Here is an 18,876-nt window from a genome sequence, read left to right as displayed (position 1 = left end):
TCATATATTTCAGTGCCTAATACAGTATCTGTATTATACTAATGCTTAAGAAATCATTTTTGAGTGAGTGAATGAATCCTTAAGTGGAGTTTACATTTTGTGAGCTGAAATTTATTCTTGACTAAGAAAAAAAATTGACTAATTTTTGCTCTGTGTTGTATCCACACCTGCATCTCAGACAATAGAGGCATTGTTGATATAAATAGCTTTTAGCAGCTTAATATGCTATAAGCCACAAGGGATATAACTCTGCAACCAAATTGCACACATGCACAAATTTCACTGAAAAATTTGTCCAACTCAAGGGCATAATTTTCTTCTATTTTTTTGATATACAAAGTTATAGATGAAACACCAAAAATAGCCCCTTATATCAGAAAATAATCATTCTGCTAGACCTAACTAAAACCCTAACTTTCTCAAAAAGATTTTCATAGCAAAGCTGAATTTCATTTACAAGAGCCAGATAGATTTCCTTTCCTCTCTCTGTCCTTTCCTTGCTTTCATTCTTCCTTTCACATATATGTATTGTGTACTTATCCACAGGATGCCAGGCATTATGGCAAATGCTAGAAATTAAATCATAAGTTTGAGATAGACACGATTTCTGCCCTCAAGGACCTCACCTTCTCCTGGAGGACTCAGACAAGTGTTTGCATGTGGATCAGACTGATGGTCTGTTTGACGGTCACATACACACTGGAGTTGTTGGTATGTTCCAGGGAGACAGAGCTTCCTGGCTGTCAGAGAGTGTGGATACTGAGAAAGATGCTCATTCTTTCATGTACATAGGACTCCAAAGGCCTGAGACACAGAACATGGATCTGGCCAGCACTGGGACTCAGGCATAAGTATATAGAGAGATAATGGTGAAGGAAACTCAACATTAGAAAAAATACCCATTAAACAGGGCCTTCCCTCCTCCCCCATGTGCTTTCCTTGCTGGCGTCCCTGAGAAACAAGTCCTGCAGTGAGGCTGATGGTCTTCTGAAGCTCTTGTCTCCAGCGTCCAGGTGTTCTGTGAAGGAGAGAGCAGTGGCATGAAACTGGCACCATATCACTAGTTGCCTGAAGGAGCTGATTTCCAGAAGCAGAGGACATTTGCTGCTTGCTAACAAGGGAGAAGCACACCAGAAGCCAGCAGTCCAGACCAGGCCCATAGAGGGACCAGCAGCAGCCCCTTATTAGGAATGAGCTGAGAGGGACTGTGGAAGCAGCAGCTGACAGAGCAGAAGGGCTACAGAACCACTAACAGTAACCCTGATTGTGGAGAATCACATCTCCCCACATGTTCAGAGATTCCTCATCAGGATAATTAGAGAGAGAGATTCTGGAAAAGGCAAGAGTTCTTACTAGTCAAAAGATTGAGGTCTTAGACCATTGCCTTGTGTTCATTTTTGCACCAACCCCAAAGGAACCCAACAAGGTGCTGAGCATGGGGTGTACCTTGGGCAAGATTCTCATAGGTAACCTGCCTTCTATCACCCTCATATGCTACACCAGCTATGCTTCACTCTCCGGATACTCTCACTCAAGCATCTCAGACATCTGATGGTTATGTTACCAATACTTCCCCAAACTACTTATCCTCAATGGCTATCTACCCAGTCCAATCCCAGTTGTCTCATATATGAATGGGCTCTTTCTTCTCCCCAAAGAAAGTTCCATTTCTTTAATACAACAGATCTTGGTCAAGTATATGGATTAAGCTGATCCAATTAAGATAATTCAAATCAGCCTGAAGTAATTCAACAATCACTGATATTTTGTTCTAAGTACTATCATAGATAATGTGTGAGACTCAAGTTTTTACTTTAATAACTTTATAAAGTAGTCTCAGAGATGCAGGGTTTGTAATAAAAACTGTAAGTTTTTATTGGATTAAGTATCCAGTTTGTGGTATGATAGGAGAATTCAGAACAGGGAGGAACCACTTCTGACTTGGGATAACAAGGCCACATGAAAGTGGTTCTCGAAATAGGTAAAGGAAGGGACTTTTGGAAAGATGGCAGAGTAGGAGAGTTTTAGGTTTACCTCATCCCACAGACACACCTAGATCACAGCCACACCATGCAACTAACCCAGAGAATGACCTAAAGACTAGCAGAACAGACTTGCCACAGTTGGTCCTAAAGAGGAGGCTGCACTGAAAACAGACAGAGGGGCACAGATGCAGTTGGGAATCAAATTCCTGGTGAAGCCTGACTGCAAATAGTAGAAACACCACAAGCATGGAGAAAGGAGAGGAGCTGACTCCATGCCAGGACCGCAGACATTGAGTACCTACACTGAGAAGACAAGTCCCTATAACATTTGGCTTTGAAAACCAGTGGGGCTTAACTTTGCAAGTTTTTACATTAAGTGGAGCTTAACTTTAGATACTTTAAAACTCAGTGGGCTTGGCTCTGAACAAGCTGGAGGGAAATAGGAAACAGTCCCAGCTTTAAAGAGCCAGCATAATAAAACAATCCCGCTGAGATATAGCATAGAAGCAGAGTTTGAAAAGCACCTCAGGTTTTGGGAAGGAAATTTATTTACTAATTTTAGAACCTGTGCTGGAGAGGAAAGGGTATTTGGAAGACTTCTTCAAGAATAAAAGAGCAGGCAGCTGCCATTTCTTTCCCACCATTCCCCAGCCTAGATAGTCAGGCATTTGCTGAGACTAGCAGCAACACACTCCACCCATCTTGCTAACACCACGTGCCCTGCCATGTACCCTGCCTGCTTCTTCTCCTTCCATCTGCCCCATCCAACCCACCCCACTCCACAGGAGTCCCTTCAAAGCAGCCCCTGCAGGCGACATCTTACAAACAGCCCCTGCAGGGACTGGCACCCTTCTAAAGTGACTCCTGCCCTGAGGAGAGGGGAAGGTAACCAACCACACAAATCAGTTTGACTGCAGATGGACTGAGGTCAGACATCTAATTAGTTTCTGGCCCTACACACCAATCACAATCTTTTAAGGGGCAGCACAAGGAGAGAGCCTTGTAGTGCAGGGTCACTGCATCCCCAGCAGATATATTGGGGGCAGGCATCTAATCTGACCCCTCTCCCTGTCAACCAACTACAGTTTCTCTGGGAACAAGGCAAGGAGAGTATCCTGTGTGGTTGTGCAGTACCACTGCAGCCCCAAGTCCTGGACTGGAGGTAGGCACTTGGTTTGGCTACTGATATTGCCCAACTACAAGCCCACAGAAGCTCCAGAGTGGTCCCTAACAGCACAGGGCACAAACTCTGTCCACAACAGGCAAAGTGGACCACTGGCAGCCATATGGGTTGGAGGCAAAAATTGCTCAGTCACAACAGTAGGGTTCATGCAACCCACAGAGGAGACATTCCTGAGGTACCTAGTTCTGGTGAACAGGAGACATTACACTACATGGCACTACAGAACAACTTCTTCATAAGGCTACTACTTTCTAGATCAGAAGATGTAGCCGACTTTCCTAATACATAAAAACAAACACAGAGAGTTAGATAAAATGATGAGACAGAGGAGTATGTCCCAAATGAAAGGACAGGACAAAACCAAATAAAAATAGCTAAGTGAAATGGAGATAAATAATATGCCTGAAGAGAACTTAAAAGTAATGGACATAAAGATACTTACTGGACTTGAGAGAAAAAAAAAAAAAAAGGAAGGGGATCTCAGTGAGACTTTCAGCAAAAAGTTAGAAGTTAGAAAAGATAAAAAAGAGCCAATCAGAAATGAAAAACCCAGTAACTGAAATAACAAACAAACAAAACAAAAACAACCACTAGAGGGAATCAGTAACAGATTGGAGGGGGCAGAAGAATGGATCAGTGATCTGGAAGGCAAAGTGATGGAAAGCAACCAAGCTAAACAGCAAAAAGAAAAGAAAAATAAAAAATGAGAATAGGTTAAGGTAATTCAGTGACATCATCAAACATAATAATATTTGCATTATAGGGATCCTAGAAGGGGGAGAGAGGAGAGGGAATAGAAAATTTATTTGAAAAATATAATAGCTGAAAACTTCCCAATATGGGAAAGGAAACAGATATCCAGGTCTAGAAGGTACAGAAAGCTGACAAAATCAATCCAAGCAGGTCCACAACAAGACACATAATAATTAAAATGGCAAAAGGTAGTGATAAAGAGAGAATTTTAAAAGCAGCAATAGAAAAGAAAACTTATATGCCAGGAAAACCCCATAATGCTATCAGCTGAGTTTCCAGCAGGAGCTTTGCAGGCTAGAGGAGAGTGTCATGATATATTCAAAGTACTGAAAGGAAAAAAACTTGCAATCAAGAGTACTCTATCCAGCAAAGCTATCATTCAGAATAGAAGGAGAAATGAAGAGTTTCCCAAACAAACAAGAGTCAAAGGACCTCATCACCACTAAATAAAGCTCATAGAATCATGAAAGAACATTTTATGAGTGGAAACAAAAGGCCATAAGTAGGAGTAAGAAAATTATGAAAGAGAAAAAATATTGCAGGTAAACATAAACATAATAAAAGTAGATTAACTATTCATAAAACCATTAAGGAGGGTAAGCATTTAAAACAGTAAAGTCAATTCATATATACATCAGTCAAAGGACTCACAAAAGGATGTATGATATCATACACATAAACCATGGTGGTAGGGGAGTAAATATGTAGTGTTTTTCAAATGGGCTTACTGCTATATGCCTAGGATGTTAAATATGAACCTAATGGTAATCACAAATCAAAAACCTGTAAGAGATATGCTGGGATACCTTTCTCTTCATTTTGGATATCACTAAAGAAAGTCATCAACCCACAAAGGAAGAGAGCAGCAAAGCAAGAAAGGAACAGAGAAGAACTATGGAAACAGCTGTAATAAAAAGTAACAAAATGGCAATATATACCTATCAGTAATTACTTTGAAGAGTAAGTGGACTAGACGCTGCAATCAAACAGGATGCCAAATGATTAAAAAACTAAGAACTGTCTCTATACTGCCTATAAGAGACTCATTTCAGACCTAAAGACACATGCAGATTGAAAGTGAAGGGATGGGAAAAACTTCACCATGCAAATGGGAATGAAAATAAACGTAGGGTAGCAATAATTATTTCATATAAAATAGGTTTTAAAACAAACACTACAATAAGAGACAAAGATGGACACTACATAATGAGAAAGGGAACCATCTAATAAGAAGATATAGCAATTGTAAATATTTATGCATCCCCCATGGGAGCACCTTAATACACAAACAGTTCTTAATAAATATAAAGGAAGAAATTGACAGTAATACAATAATAATAGAGGAGTTTAACACACCACGTACATCAATGGATAGATCATCCAGACAGAACATCAACAAAGAAGCAGTGGTTTCGAATGATGCATTGGGCTAAATGGATCTAACATATATTCGGAATATTCCATCCAAACTCAGCAGAATATGCATTATTTTTGAGTGGATATGGAACATTCTCCAGACAGATCACAAGTTAGACCACAAAATGAGCCTTAACAAATTATTATTTTTAAAAACATTTATTTATTTATTCATGAGAGACACAGAGAGAGAGTCAGAGACACAAGCAGAGGGAGAAGCACGTTCCCTGCTGGGAGCCTGACATGGGACTTGATCCCAGGACCCCGGGGTCACAGCCTGAGCCAAAGGCAGATACTCAACTACTGAGTCACCCAGGTGCCCCGTGTCTCAACAAATCAAAGATTAAGGGACACCTGGTTGGTTCAGTGGTAGATCATCTGCCTTTGGCTCAGATCATAATCCCAGGGTCCTGGGATCAAGTCCTGCACTGAGCTCCCCGCAGAGAGCCTGCTTCTCTCTCTGTCTGTGTCTCTGCCTCTCACTCTGTGTGTCTCATGAATAAATAAAATCTTTAAAATAACAAAGATTAAAATCATATCATGTATCTATTATGACCATAATGGTATGAAATCAGAAATCAATCATAGGAAAATGTCTGAGAATAACACAAATACATGGAGGCTAAATAACATGCTACTTATCAATGAATGTCTCAACTAGTAAATTGAAGAGGAGATAAAAAAAAAATACAGGGAGACAAGTGAAAATGAAAACACAGTGGTTCAAGTAAAATCTTTGTGGGGCACCCAAAGCTGTTCTAAGAGTGAAGATTATAGCAGGATACAGGTCACCTCAAGAAGCGAGAAAGATATCAAATAAACAACCTAACCTTACTAAAGAAGTGAGGAGGAAAAAAGAACAAAGCACAAAGTCAGCAGAAGGAAGGAAATGCTAAAGGTTAAAGCAGAAATAAAGTAAAAAAAAAAAAAATCAATGAAACCAGGAGCTGGTTCTTTGAAAAGATCAATAAAATAGGTAAATCTTTAACCAAATTCATTTTAAAAAAGAGAGAAAACTCAAATAAAATCAGGAGCAACAGAAGAGAAATAACAACTGACATCACAAAAATACAAAGGATTATAAGAGAATATTATGAAAAAGTATATGGCAACAACTTGGACAACGTAGAAGAAATGGATGAATTCCTAGACACATATAATCTTCTGAAACTGAATCAGGAAGAAACAGAAAATTTGAACAGACTGGTTACTAGCATTGAAACAGAATCAGTATTAAAAAAAAAAAAAAAACTCCCACCAAACAAAAGTCCAGGACCAGGTGGCTTCACAGCCAAATTCTACCAAACCTTTTGAGTTGACACCCATTTACTCAAACTATCCCAACAGATAGAAGAGGAATGAGGGCTTCCAGATTCACCCCACAAGACCAGCATTACTCTGATACCAAACCAGATAAAGACACTACAGAAAAGAAAACTACACACCAATATCTCTGGCAATTACAGATGCAGAAATTCTCAATGAATTGTTATCCAACCAAATCCAACAATACATTGGGAAAAGCATTCATCATAGGATGTATTCCAGGGATGCAAGGGTGCTTCAATATTTGCAAATCAATCAATGTCATATAACACAGTAACCAAGAGAAAGGATAAAAACCATGTGATCATCTCAATAGATGCAGAAAAAGCATTTGACAAAGTAAAACGTCCATTTATGAAAAAATAAAATAAAACGTCCATTTATGATAAAAACTCAACAAAGCAGGTTTAGAGAGAACATACGTCAGCATAATAAAGACCATATAGAAAACCTCACTGCTAACATCACATTCGATGGTTAAAAACTGAGAGCTTTTCTCCCTAAAATCAAGAACAAGAGAAGGATGTACACTCTCCCTACCTTTATTCAACATAGTACTGGAAGCCTCAGCCATAGCAATCAGACAAGAAAAATAAATAAAAGGCATCCTAATTTGTAAGGAAGAAGTTAAACTCTTTGCAGATGACATGCAAAGATTACTATATATAGAAAACCTTAAAGACTCCACAAAAAAACCTGCTAGAACTGATAAATAAATTCAGTAAAATTGCAGAATACAAAATATACAGAAATCTCTTACATTTGTATACAGTAACAATGAAGAGGTAGAAAGAGAAATTAAGAAAACAATCACATTTACAATTGCACCAAAAATAATAAGATGCCTAGGCATAAATCTAACCAAAGGTTAAAGACCTATACTCTGAAAACTATAAGACACTGAGGAAAGAAACTGAAGACAACATAAATGAATTTATTCCGGGCTCACATATTGAAAGGACCAATATTGTTAGAATGTCCATACTACCCAGAGCAATCAAAAGATTCAATGCAACTCCTGTCAAAATACCAACAGCAATTTTTCACAGAATTAGAACAAACAATCCTAAAATGTATATGGAGTCACAAAAGATCCCAAATAGCCAACACAATCATGGGGAAAAAAAAAAAGAATGAAGCTGGAGGTATCACAATTCTAAATTTCAAGGTCTACCACAAAACTGTAATAATTAAAGCAGTGTGGTCCTGGCACAAAAATGGACACATAGGTCACTAGAACAGAACAGAGAGCCCAGAAATAAACCCACACTTATGTGGTCAATTCATCTAGGACAAAAGAGACAAGAATATCCAACGGGGAAAAGAAAGTCTTTTCAACAGACGGTGCTGGGAAAACTGAACAGCTACACGCAGAAGAATGAAACTGGACCAATTACTTACACCATATACAAAAATGGATTAACGATCTAAATGTGATATTTGTAACCTTAAAATTCCTAGGAGAAAACCGAGGCAGTAACCTCCTTGACATAAGCTGTAGAAAGATTTTCCTAAATATGTTTCCTTAGGCAAGGGGAAGAAAAGTAATATTAAACTAGTGGGACTACACCAAGATAAGGTTTTGCACAGCAAAGGGAACAACCAATAAAATAAAAAGACAACCTACTGAATATATTTAAAAATATATATATTTGCAAAGGATATATCTGATAAGCAGTTAAAATCCAAGACATATAAAGACTTTTATAACTCAACATCAAAAAAACCCACAAATAATCCAAATACAAAATGGGCAGGAGACCTAAATGGCCATTTTTTCCTAAGGAAAACATACAGATGGCCAACAGACACATAGATACTCGACATCACTAATCATCAGAGAAATGCAAAATAAAACCACAAAGAGACATCATTTATGTATGTCAGAATGGCTAAAATCAGAGACCTCAGGAGGACCAAGCGTTGGCAAGGATGTGGAGGAAAGGAACGCCCGCGTGCTCTTACGGGAAAGCAGGCTGGTGCAGGCACCCGGGAAGACAGCATAGAGGTTCCTCAAAGAAAATAAAAATAGACTTACGATGTGATTGATCCAGTAATTCCACCGCTGGGCATTTACCCAAAAGAACTGAAAACACTAATTCAAAAAGCAGCATAATCTACAGCAGCCAAGACATGGAAGCAACCCCGTGGCTACAGGAATAGGTGATGAACGGGCAAGGAAGACGTGGGACATATGCGACCCACGAATGTTGTGTGTTTTCCAGCCCTGGGATCTTGCCATTAGCAGCACTGTGGGTGCACGGGAGGGGGGTATGGCGCTAAGCCAAGTAAGTCCGAGGAAGACAAAGATCGTGATTTCACTCATACATGAAATTTAAGCAACAGAACCAATGAAAATGGAAAAAGTAAAAACCCACACTCTTAAATAGAACAAACTGGAGATCGCCAAGGGGCTTGGGTGGGGGATGCATGACGCATGTGAAGGGGTTGAGAGCACCTCATCCTGAAGGGCACTGAGGAAGGGTCAGAATTGTTGAATCATTGTAATCATGGAAATTAGTGTAACTCTGCACACTTATTATAGCTCAGTTTTATTTATTTTTATTTTTATTTTTTTTATTTATTTATGATAGTCACAGAGGGAGAGAGAGAGAGGGAGAGAGAGAGAGAGAGGCAGAGACACAGGCAGAGGGAGAAGCAGGCTCCATGCACCGGGAGCCCGACGTGGGACTCGATCCCGGGTCTCCAGGATCGCGCCCTGGGCCAAAGGCAGGCGCCAAACCCCTGCGCCACCCAGGGATCCCCTATAGCTCAGTTTTAAGAAAAGAAACAGGCAAGGGTGGGGGGATGGTGCAGGGTCATTCCAATAAGGGAGTTCTTTCACTCTTCCCAGGATCACTGAAATTTTTTACATAGATGTCTTTTAGTCAAATGGATCCCTAATGGGTGAAATCGCTGTCGAAGAGGAGGGGATGAGAAAGGAGCCATCCCTGTAGGGTTCCTGCTCCTCGCTGAGGACTGTGAGGCCTCACCTCGGCCTGGAGCCCCACGGACCTTGCAGTGTCATCTGTGTCCGTCCCCGGGGATGGTGAGGCCTAGAAGTCACCTACACCTGCCACATGTCCCCAGTCTGTGCCAGAATGTGGAGTCGGTCCGCATGGTCATGGCCCCGACATTCTCTGCCCGGCTTTCTTGGGGCGAATAGAAGAAGCAGGACTTCAAATTAAGGGGAAGGGGAAAAACTAAGGCGGAGGAACAGTTCTGGTCCAAGCGACCTGAGCGCCACTCTCAAGGTCATCAGACACCATTGCCACGTGGTTCCAAAGTCCTGCTGTCGAGCACCGAGTCCCCGAGAGGGGCCACAGGCTGTGCTGTGTCAGCACAGGGCCAGCCTGCGCTCCCATGGGGCCCTCCATGGAGCGCGCTCCCGACGTGCACGCTGTGGAAGGGGTGCCACTGCAGGTGTGGTGCGCAGGTGCGGCTGTGGCCTTCGGGTCGCAGGTGAGGCCATGGCCTTTGGGTTGCAGGTGAGGCCGTGGCTTTTGGGGCACAGGTGTGGCCATGGCCTTTGGGGCCCACAGCCTCCAGGTCCCTAAGTAGGCACGCAGCCTCTGGGTCCCTAAGCAGGCACGCACCACCCCCGCAGGTCCCTAAGCAGGCATGCAGGCCCTCAGGTCCCTAAGCATGCGGGCAGCCCCCCACCCCCGATCCCTAAGCAAGCGTGCAGCCCCCAGGTCCCTAAGCAGGTGCGCAGCCCCCGGGTCCCTAAGCAGGTGTGCAGCCCCCGGGTCCCTAAGCAGGCGTGCAGCCAGCCCCCAGGTCCCTAAGCAGGCGCACATGCAATGGCTCCCAGTTGCTGGCGTCAGGTGGCCTTGATGCCGCAGCCCCCTGAGCTCCGCCAGCACCAGAGAGGCCAAGGGCATTGGGGAAAGCAGCGCCCATGGCAGCACCAGCCCCAAGGAGGAGGAGGCGCGGTGGCGAGCGGTGACCCGGTGGCTCCCAGGGCTGTTCTGTGCACCACCCAGGGGCTGTGCCCACCCCGCACCCCCGGCTGCTCAGCACCCTCTCCGTGCCCCACCCCAGCCCCCAGAGGTGAGTGTTTCCTCCGTGTTTCAAGGGGACACGAGTCTCACACACTTCCCACTGGGCGTTACTGTGGGGGCTCGTTCCGGACACCAGATACGGCACACGTCGGGCCCACCCAGAGGAGACCGCCGCGTCTTAGTCTTCATTCCTGCTACAAAGCCTACAGCAGTTTTGCGGGGGGAGAACTCTAGAAATGTGCGTCTAGACCCTCCCCTGACCCATCAAGTGCACAGGAAGCAGGATTCCAAGAACAAAGACAGGCGTTGGATGACATGACCACATTGTGTCCAGTTGTCCTTCCAGTTTTACAGAAATGGTGGCGCACAGACCTACACACGGACACGTGCACACGCGCCGATGTGCTTAGTCAGGCCGCGCCATCTCTCCGTGACATAGTCAAGCAAGGACAAGGACGGTCTGTTTCCACGCAGGGTTAGCCCCTTGGGAGTCTCCAATGTGATTCCGACTAGCTTTGATGGTTGCTGGAATCCCGTAGAGGGCACACGCTAGGTTTTGGTGGACCCTCCTCGTTCTACAGGAAGGGCCTGAGACCTGAGAGGAAGTGACCTTTAACGGCCACAAAGCGGTCTAGTTTATTTGAACATATCTATCGAGCAACTACTATGTGCTAAGCACTGTACCGGGCCCTGGGAGTATGAGGGCGAAGGTAAGCAGGATACTGTCCCCATCCCCAGGGATCTAGCGGCGAGGGAGAAAGGCTAACGCCGAAATGGCAGATTGGACCCTGGTGACAAGCACAGTGACGAGTTCTGCTGACGGTGCTGAAAGAGCATCTGCTTTTGGCTTTTTTTTTTTTTTAAAGATGTTATTCATTTATTCATGAGAGACACAGAGAGAGGCAGAGACACAGGCAGAGGGAGAAGCAGGCTCCCCGCGGGACTCGATTCCAGGACCCCAGGGTCACACACTGAGCCGCAGGCAGATGCTCCACCGCGGAGCCTCCAGGCGTCCTGAGCAACTGCTTTCCCAGTGAGACGTGATAGGGATGTGTTGACAGTGACTCCGAGCAGTGGTCCCTAAACGTCAGGGTGCACCCCAGTCACCACCGAGGGCCGGGTCCCTCCCTCAGAGCTCGAGACTCAATAGGTCTAGGGGGCAGCCCGAGCATTTGCTTTTCAACGCCTGGTGCTGATGCTGCTGGTCTGGGGACCACACTTTGAGGGCCTTTGATTTAGGGACTGGTTGACGTGCGGCCTTGGTGGTGTGGCCAAGGTCGGATGCGTCAGTAAAAGGGCAGGGAAAGGGTCTCCAAGCTCGGGAAAGAAGTCGTCAAATTGTTTTCAGAACCGAGCAGCACGGGGAACTGTACATTTTTAATGGGATAAATTAACAAGCCTGCAATGTTACTAACCAAGGTTTGGGAGCATGAGAAGGGAAATAGAAAAATAGAGGGCACGGATGGATCCTCGCTTACGACGGTCTCAGGAGCGGAAAAATCCTAGACGTCGGGGACACTGTCTTTGGATGCGAAATCTCCTTCCGGTTGGAGGGAATGAAGACAGGCCGGGCTGGGCTCACCACAGTTGTCCTCATACCGTGAAACGATGGGAGTCACTGCCAAGGCTGAGTGTCCGTGCAGGTGTCTTGAGGGGAAGAGGCGGGTTTTGTGGCCTCCCCGTTGCTTCACAGTTTCACGTTGTGTCTATCGGGATTCCGTGTGATAGTCCATTTTCACCAAAGGTCCTACGGCCAAATGGAATTTGGCTGCAACTGAACTAATATAAAAGGAAGAGGTCAAGGATTTGGGAATCTTGGTGGGTTTTGCTGAAATGGGGGGTCTTTATTGTTCCCATCGCAGCTCGTGCTCCTGCTGGTTGCCAAGGTGAAATTTTTTTTTTTGTGTGTGTGTGTGTGTGTAGCAGTGATTCTGCTTCTGATAATGTTTTCATGGAGAAAACCCAAATGAGAGATAAACACAGCTGTCTGCTCGTGAAAAGGTCATACACGATTACTCCCAAGGCCCTGGAGAAGGCAAGAAATGTGTAGGCCTTTGAGTTAGATACTGCGTCCAGGGGTCATTTGTTTATTGGGAACATGGGGTAATTAGTCAATTCACTGGCCTGTTTGGCATTTGTCTTATTGATCCCTGATATTTTATAAGTGTTTTCACTTATGTGATGCTATTTGCTCTCCTTATACCACCCTTTCTGGTGGAAGGAAGTGGGGAAAGGGGAAACCATTTTATTCGAGGATACATTAATGCTCGCATCAAAACAAGGAGGGATAAAAAAAGAGGAAAAAAAAAGAAAAAAAAAAACAAGGAGGAAAGGGGCAAGATAAAAGGCACATTATAATTTAAGCCAGTGGGGATCCCTGGGTGGCTCAGGGGTTTAGCACCTGCCTTCGGCCCAGGGCGTGATCCTGGAGAGCCGGGATCGAGTCCTATGTCAGGCTCCCTGCATGGGGCTGCTTCTCCCTCTGCCTGTGTCTCTGCCTCTCTCTCTCTCTCTCTCTGTATCTCTCATGAATAAATAAATAAAAATCTTTTAAAAAATAATAATTTAAGCCAGTGTCTCCAAAATATGTCTGGATAGTAATTTATATCATACACTTGTTAGAAATAAATATCATCTAGATTTGAAACTAGTAAATCAAAATAATCTGAATATTTTGAATCTGTATTTTTCACGCATTTTCGGGTGATTTTTGTGCAATCAAGTCATGGCTATTTAAAGACCATAGCTTTGGGCCACCAAGACGCCTATGTGTGGCCTTCTGTGATGTATTCAGCCGGGTGGGCCCGCTGTGCAAGAAGCCGTGTCCAACCTGTGGGGTTGCCGAGCCTGCGGCTCACCCTTCATTTACCACCGGCGCTGCTCTTGGCCGCTGCGGATCCCACAGCCCCAATATAATCTGTTCAAATGAAATAGACTCTATGATCCTCCGGGGAATAAATAAGCAGCAAAAACTGAAGAGAATGTAGGTTACAGAACTACCCTCAGGGAAAAATATGAGCCGGGTCCAGGCTTGTAAGTGCTTCCTAATTCTTAAGCGTTCAAGAGTGAGTTCTAGCATCTCGATCCCGCCGAAGTGACGCAGCGGCCGCAGCAAATGCAGAGAATACGGCGGGAGAGACCGACTTAGGAGATGAGCTTCTTAGAATCCCAAGACAGCTCCGCGCTGCAGCGCTGTTAGCCCGACGTCCAGATGGGGGGACCCAGAGGACTACCCACTGTCACACAGGTAATGAGTGACGGTGTCAAGACTCAAACCAACGTTTTCTTTGTTTGGTTTTTGTCCTAAAGCTGATGTTTTATTATTATTATTATTAATTATTATTAATTTTTTAAAGCTGATTTTTTTTTCACTATAGCTCGTGACGCCTATGCAGTTTATCTTGCTTCCTGCTACCCTGGACGTTGGCAAACACCAAGAGGTAGGCTGAGGAGATGATTGGGCGTCTCGGGTCATTTGACCAAGGCTCCTGGGAAGGAAGGTGATGGTGCACGTGGAGGTTCTGGTGCACAGAGGAGGAGAGTGTGCACTCTGGACTCAACCCTCTGCTTTAAATACCTCCCTAAACACTTGCATGACCTTGAGGGGTTATTTTTAGGGTCACTAAGCCTCCGTTTCCTCAGCAGAAGCATGGACATGATCTTTCCACGTCCTCAGAGGGTTGTCATGAGAATCTCATGCTATGTTATAGATGACGTTCCCCGCTCGGGGGCTGGAGAGTAGTGGGTACGGGATGCCCTGATCAGGTTGGAGTCTTTTTCATCAACGTGTGCTCACACAGACCCACCTGACCTGACCCAAGATCATGCACTGTCCAGATCATATTTTGGTTTCTTTTTTTGTTAAGGTATTTATTTTCCCCTCTGAAGCAACAGCTTTCCCCCATCGTACTAATAAAATCATTTTTTATTTCAGTGTAATTCAGCTTTCATATAAGTTAATGATTCTAGATAAATAAGATTTTTTTTGACTGTGTGATTAAAAATAAGCTTGACTTTATGCTTATCACTAAGCAAAATTTTGTAATGGGGAGGGCTTGAATTTTTGAATTCACACAGGATTGGGTCCAAATGTCTCCGCTATCATTCTCTGGTTGTGTGAACGTTGGCACTTCCTCTAAGACTCAGTTTCCATTTGTTAAATGAAGATAGAAGTATCTGTGTCAAATGGGTATTGTGAGGATTAAGTGTCCAAAGGATTTAATAGTCTGTAAAATACCTGTCAGTTAGTAAAATTATCATATAAGAATGTTTTCAGTAGCACGTAACAGGGGGCCAACACACATACACAGTGACTTAAACAAATAGGGTTCTCTTTTTTTTTTTTCTGAAAACAAAATGCCAAGAAATATAATTGCCGACATTAGATGAGTAATGATGGCATAAGCTCAGATTCTCACTTCTTTCTAGCAGCCTCACACATTCCCTTTCATCCTCTGAAGTTGTTACCTCATGATCACACGATGACTTCTGTACCTTCGGACTTCAGTTTCAAGAAGGAAGAAGGAAAAAAAGAAAAAGAAGAAGAATTTAAAAGTCTTCTCTTCAGGAGATTTAGTCTTTGTATTCAGAAATAGAACCCTCTGCTACCAAAGTACCCTTTTATAGATCGTTGGCCAGAACTGGGTCACATCTTCCCCGTTAGGCCAATCAATGGTCAAGGTTAATAAAATTACCGTGATTTGTCAGCTGGGCTGCAGCAAGGAGGGGTCTAGCCTATGTGAGAAAAAAGAGATCTTTGCCAGACCTCTGAATCGATAGTGTTCTATCAGTCAAGTAATAAAAGGAAATGGGGCCAGGGCAAGGAAGATGTTGGGTGGGTCATGGAAGGTATCCGCCGTAGCAGTCGGTCGACAAAGGCTAAGTTTACTCTCCCCTTATCTAATAAAAATGAATAAACTTATACATTTTTTTTTAAAAAGTGGGGGTCAGTTTACAAGTCTCGATACTTAGTTCATGAAAATATGACTGCTGAATGCAAATACACCACAGACTCTAGAAAGTTGCCCTTAAAATAGCTGGGCTTTTAAGAAATAGCCTTAATAATTTGGATCAGGTTTTTTAACACGAATGCCAAAGAATGGATTTCAATCTAAATATTGGAGGAGATTAATAGCAACTGTTGAGCCACTTTCAAAGAATGCCGGTCTTGGCTTAAGACTTGGGTAACAGAATGGCCAGGGAGGGTAGGATTTGCATTGGACCTTCTCCCAGAATTGCATTAGTTAGGCACAGTGATTGGAGGAGGCGAGAGCTGCAGACAGAGCTCAGGGTCAGGTGCTGCCTCTTCTCACGTGGGAAGCTTTGACTCAATACCATCTCATCACGGGTCTATCCCAAGCCAAGATCTGCCTCCTACTTGCATTTCCAGGCACACATCCCAACACCCCCTACCCCACCACCCTCTGCGTCACATCTCCTCGCCCCCCCCAGCAGCTCAATCAGGCTAGGTCCCCTCCCACAAACTGCGTGCCTGCCTGGTACGCTCCTTCGTATCCCATAAAACACTCGCAAATAAGCCAATCATGAAGAAAAAAATTAAAAAGCAGGAGGGCAGGGAACCATGCCAGTCGTAGAGCGCCAGCCCAGTGATTATTAACAAGATAGAATAATGATGAGAAGATCAAATGCCTCCTGGAGAAACTAGGGTAAGAGTATGTGGCCCTAAAACAATCATCTCCCACCCTTTCTTCTAACAGTGGGCTTGATTTCGAGTCAGTTCTGGTGCGTAAGTCTGTTCCATAGAAGACCGGACTGGTCGTTCATCCCCAAGACAAGCCAAGTGGTTTGCTGGCCGAGCACATGAGCGCTGGGGAGAGGGCGGGTAGGTGACGGTGGTGGGGGTGGTGATGGTGATGGAGTGTCAAGACCTCAGTAAGAATGATAATGGCCCCGGCCAGTTCCTGGATGCCCATCGCGTGCCGCACATTGTGTTGTGCACTAGACTTGGATCACTTCTTCTAAACTTTGGACTCCTATCTGCCACTTGCTTACTTCGTAGTTTTCAGAAATCCGTCTGAGATCTCATCATTCTGCAAGGGAAAACAAATGATACCTGTTTAAATTTCCTCACAAAATAAAGCTCGAGGGATCCCTGGGTGGTGCAGCGGTTTGGCGCCGGCCTTTGTCCCAGGGCGCGATCCTGGAGACCCGGGATCGAATCCCACATTGGGCTCCTGGTGCATGAAGCCTGCTTCTCCCTCTGCCTATGTCTCTGTCTCTCTCTCTCTGTGACTATCATAAATAAATAAAAATTAAAAAAAAAAAACAAAAAAATAAAGCTCGAAGTAGATGATGGATATGAATACATTCTGTAAATCATGATAGAACTAGGACGTTTGAACCATGCCTTATATTCGTATTTATTCATATATTTCACGCATATAGTCCTATGGGCTAAATCTATTCATTTATGTATTTCATATAATTTGATTTCTATCTGTATTTATTTAGATGAACATTCCGTTAGATTTATGCTCGGGATACAATGATCGCTGAAAGGCTCTCTAGTTCATCAAACTTAGATATGAAGAAAGGCCGTGGAGAAAGAGGGACCGAGTTGCCTCTTAGAGAAAGTGAAGGAGGTGTGCAGGGGAAGTGTGGTGGAGGAGTCCTGGGTCCACACCTCTGTGCAACAGAATGAGCCTAGACACTAGGAGGGCGTGCGACGGTACCCAACAGGTGGTACTGGGAAGTCAACGCAGTTGGTATTACTAGATTTAGGACTTGAGTCCGTGTCAAGCAGTGAGGCTGGAGAATTACACAAGAGCCAGCTTATCTAGGGCATCCCATGCCCTACTAATGCGTTTGATCTATATTTGCGGAGAACAAATGAACCGTTTTAAGCAGAGAGATGGTGTGGTCATATTTGTATGTTAAAAGGATCTGTCTGGAGGTAGCATGAAGGGTAAATTTGAAGAGAACAAAACTGGAAAAGGGCAGTTAACGTAGGGGGCTAAACAGCAATTCTAGCCTGATGACAAGGCCCCAACTGGAGTAATGGTAGTCGGGATGGAGAATATAGGATAGATGCCCTGCACGGATGAGGCTTAGGGAAGAGTCACACGTTGGCAAATTCTGGTTACTGATTAAATAAGGCGTTAAAGAAAGAAAGTAAAAGAAAATCCTTAGGGGATCCCTGGGTGGCACAACAGTTTGGCGCCTGCCTTTGACCCAGGGCACGATCCTGGAGACCCGGGATCGAATCCCACATCGGGCTCCTGGTGCATGGAGCCTGCTTCTCCCTCTGCCTATGTCTCTGCCTCTCTCTCTCTGTGTGACTACCATAAATAAATAAAAAGAAAAAAAAGAAAAAAAAGAAAATCCATAGTGAATCCAAGACCTGTAAATGTTTTTCTGGAAAGATGGAGAGAGGGATGGAGGGGTGGATGGATGATTTGGGTTTGTAAACGCGGAGTGTGATTTGGTTCCAGACTTCATGAGACCCCAGAGGGTTGATTTTGTGTTTTACTCTCTTAAATCTGACTAGTCAGTCAAATTAGGCACTCCAGTGCCAAAAATCCCGTGAGTCCGATGACCTACCAAACACTGTGTCGGGTCCTCTTGGGAAACAAAAATGAATAGCACTGTCCACTCCCTTCAAGAAATTTACACTTTTTGGTGGAGAAACAAGACCTCCAGGTACTAACCTAAGGCAGCCCGGGGACAAATGATGTGTGTGGGGGTGAGTGGTTCAAGCCTACAGACGCGGGAGGGTCGGCCTGGGCTGACGTGGGGCCTGGAAGGGAGCGGACGACACAGTCGGGTCGGAGGAGAGGGGAAGGAGTTAAAGTGTGTGAGCAAGCAGCAGAGCCGGGCTCGTGGTCCGCAGGCTGCCGGGCCGGGCGCCCTCCTGTCCACTCGCGTGCGAGGCTCTCCCGCCTCTCCAGGGACCCTGGGGGCCCCTAAACGTGTTCGCTGTGAAATCGCTCACCTGTCTAGCTGCCCGTTGGGCCCTGATATACCAGACAGGTCAGAGGTGAGCTTCCTGAAGTGGGAGCGAGGGACGGGCCCTTGTTCGAGCTGCTCCCCCCGCGCCGGCTCCCGGGACAGCTAAGAAACAGCCCTGCTGTTCCCAAGATCTTGCCGTCTGGAGCCCAGTGGGGTCGTCCCATCTCAACTCTACAGATGGGGGAACCGGAGCCCCGAGTGGGCTGCCGGCCTCACACGCTGGGCCTCTGCGCGTCCAGGG

General features: G+C 44.6%; 1 long non-coding RNA gene across 2 annotated transcripts in view; it reads left to right on the top strand.

Moving 5' to 3' along the window:
* LOC121488031 overlaps positions 1-15,562 on the top strand; it is a 112,520-nt gene extending 96,958 nt beyond the window's left edge. The window contains exons 3-4 of one of the 2 annotated variants that reach the window (XR_005986965.1): positions 14,045-14,107; positions 15,099-15,562. This is a non-coding gene — a long non-coding RNA (uncharacterized LOC121488031). Of the gene's footprint in view, positions 1-14,044; positions 14,108-15,095 lie in introns of both variants that reach the window. The other variant, XR_005986964.1, reaches the window with a different exon arrangement.
* The last annotated feature ends 3,314 nt before the right edge of the window (positions 15,563-18,876 follow it).

The sequence above is a fragment of the Vulpes lagopus genome, chromosome 3 (assembly GCF_018345385.1).
Source record: "Vulpes lagopus strain Blue_001 chromosome 3, ASM1834538v1, whole genome shotgun sequence".
NCBI lineage: Eukaryota > Metazoa > Chordata > Mammalia > Carnivora > Canidae > Vulpes > Vulpes lagopus.
The sequence above is the reverse complement of the archived record's forward strand: the minus strand, read 5'-3'. Positions and strand labels throughout refer to the sequence as shown.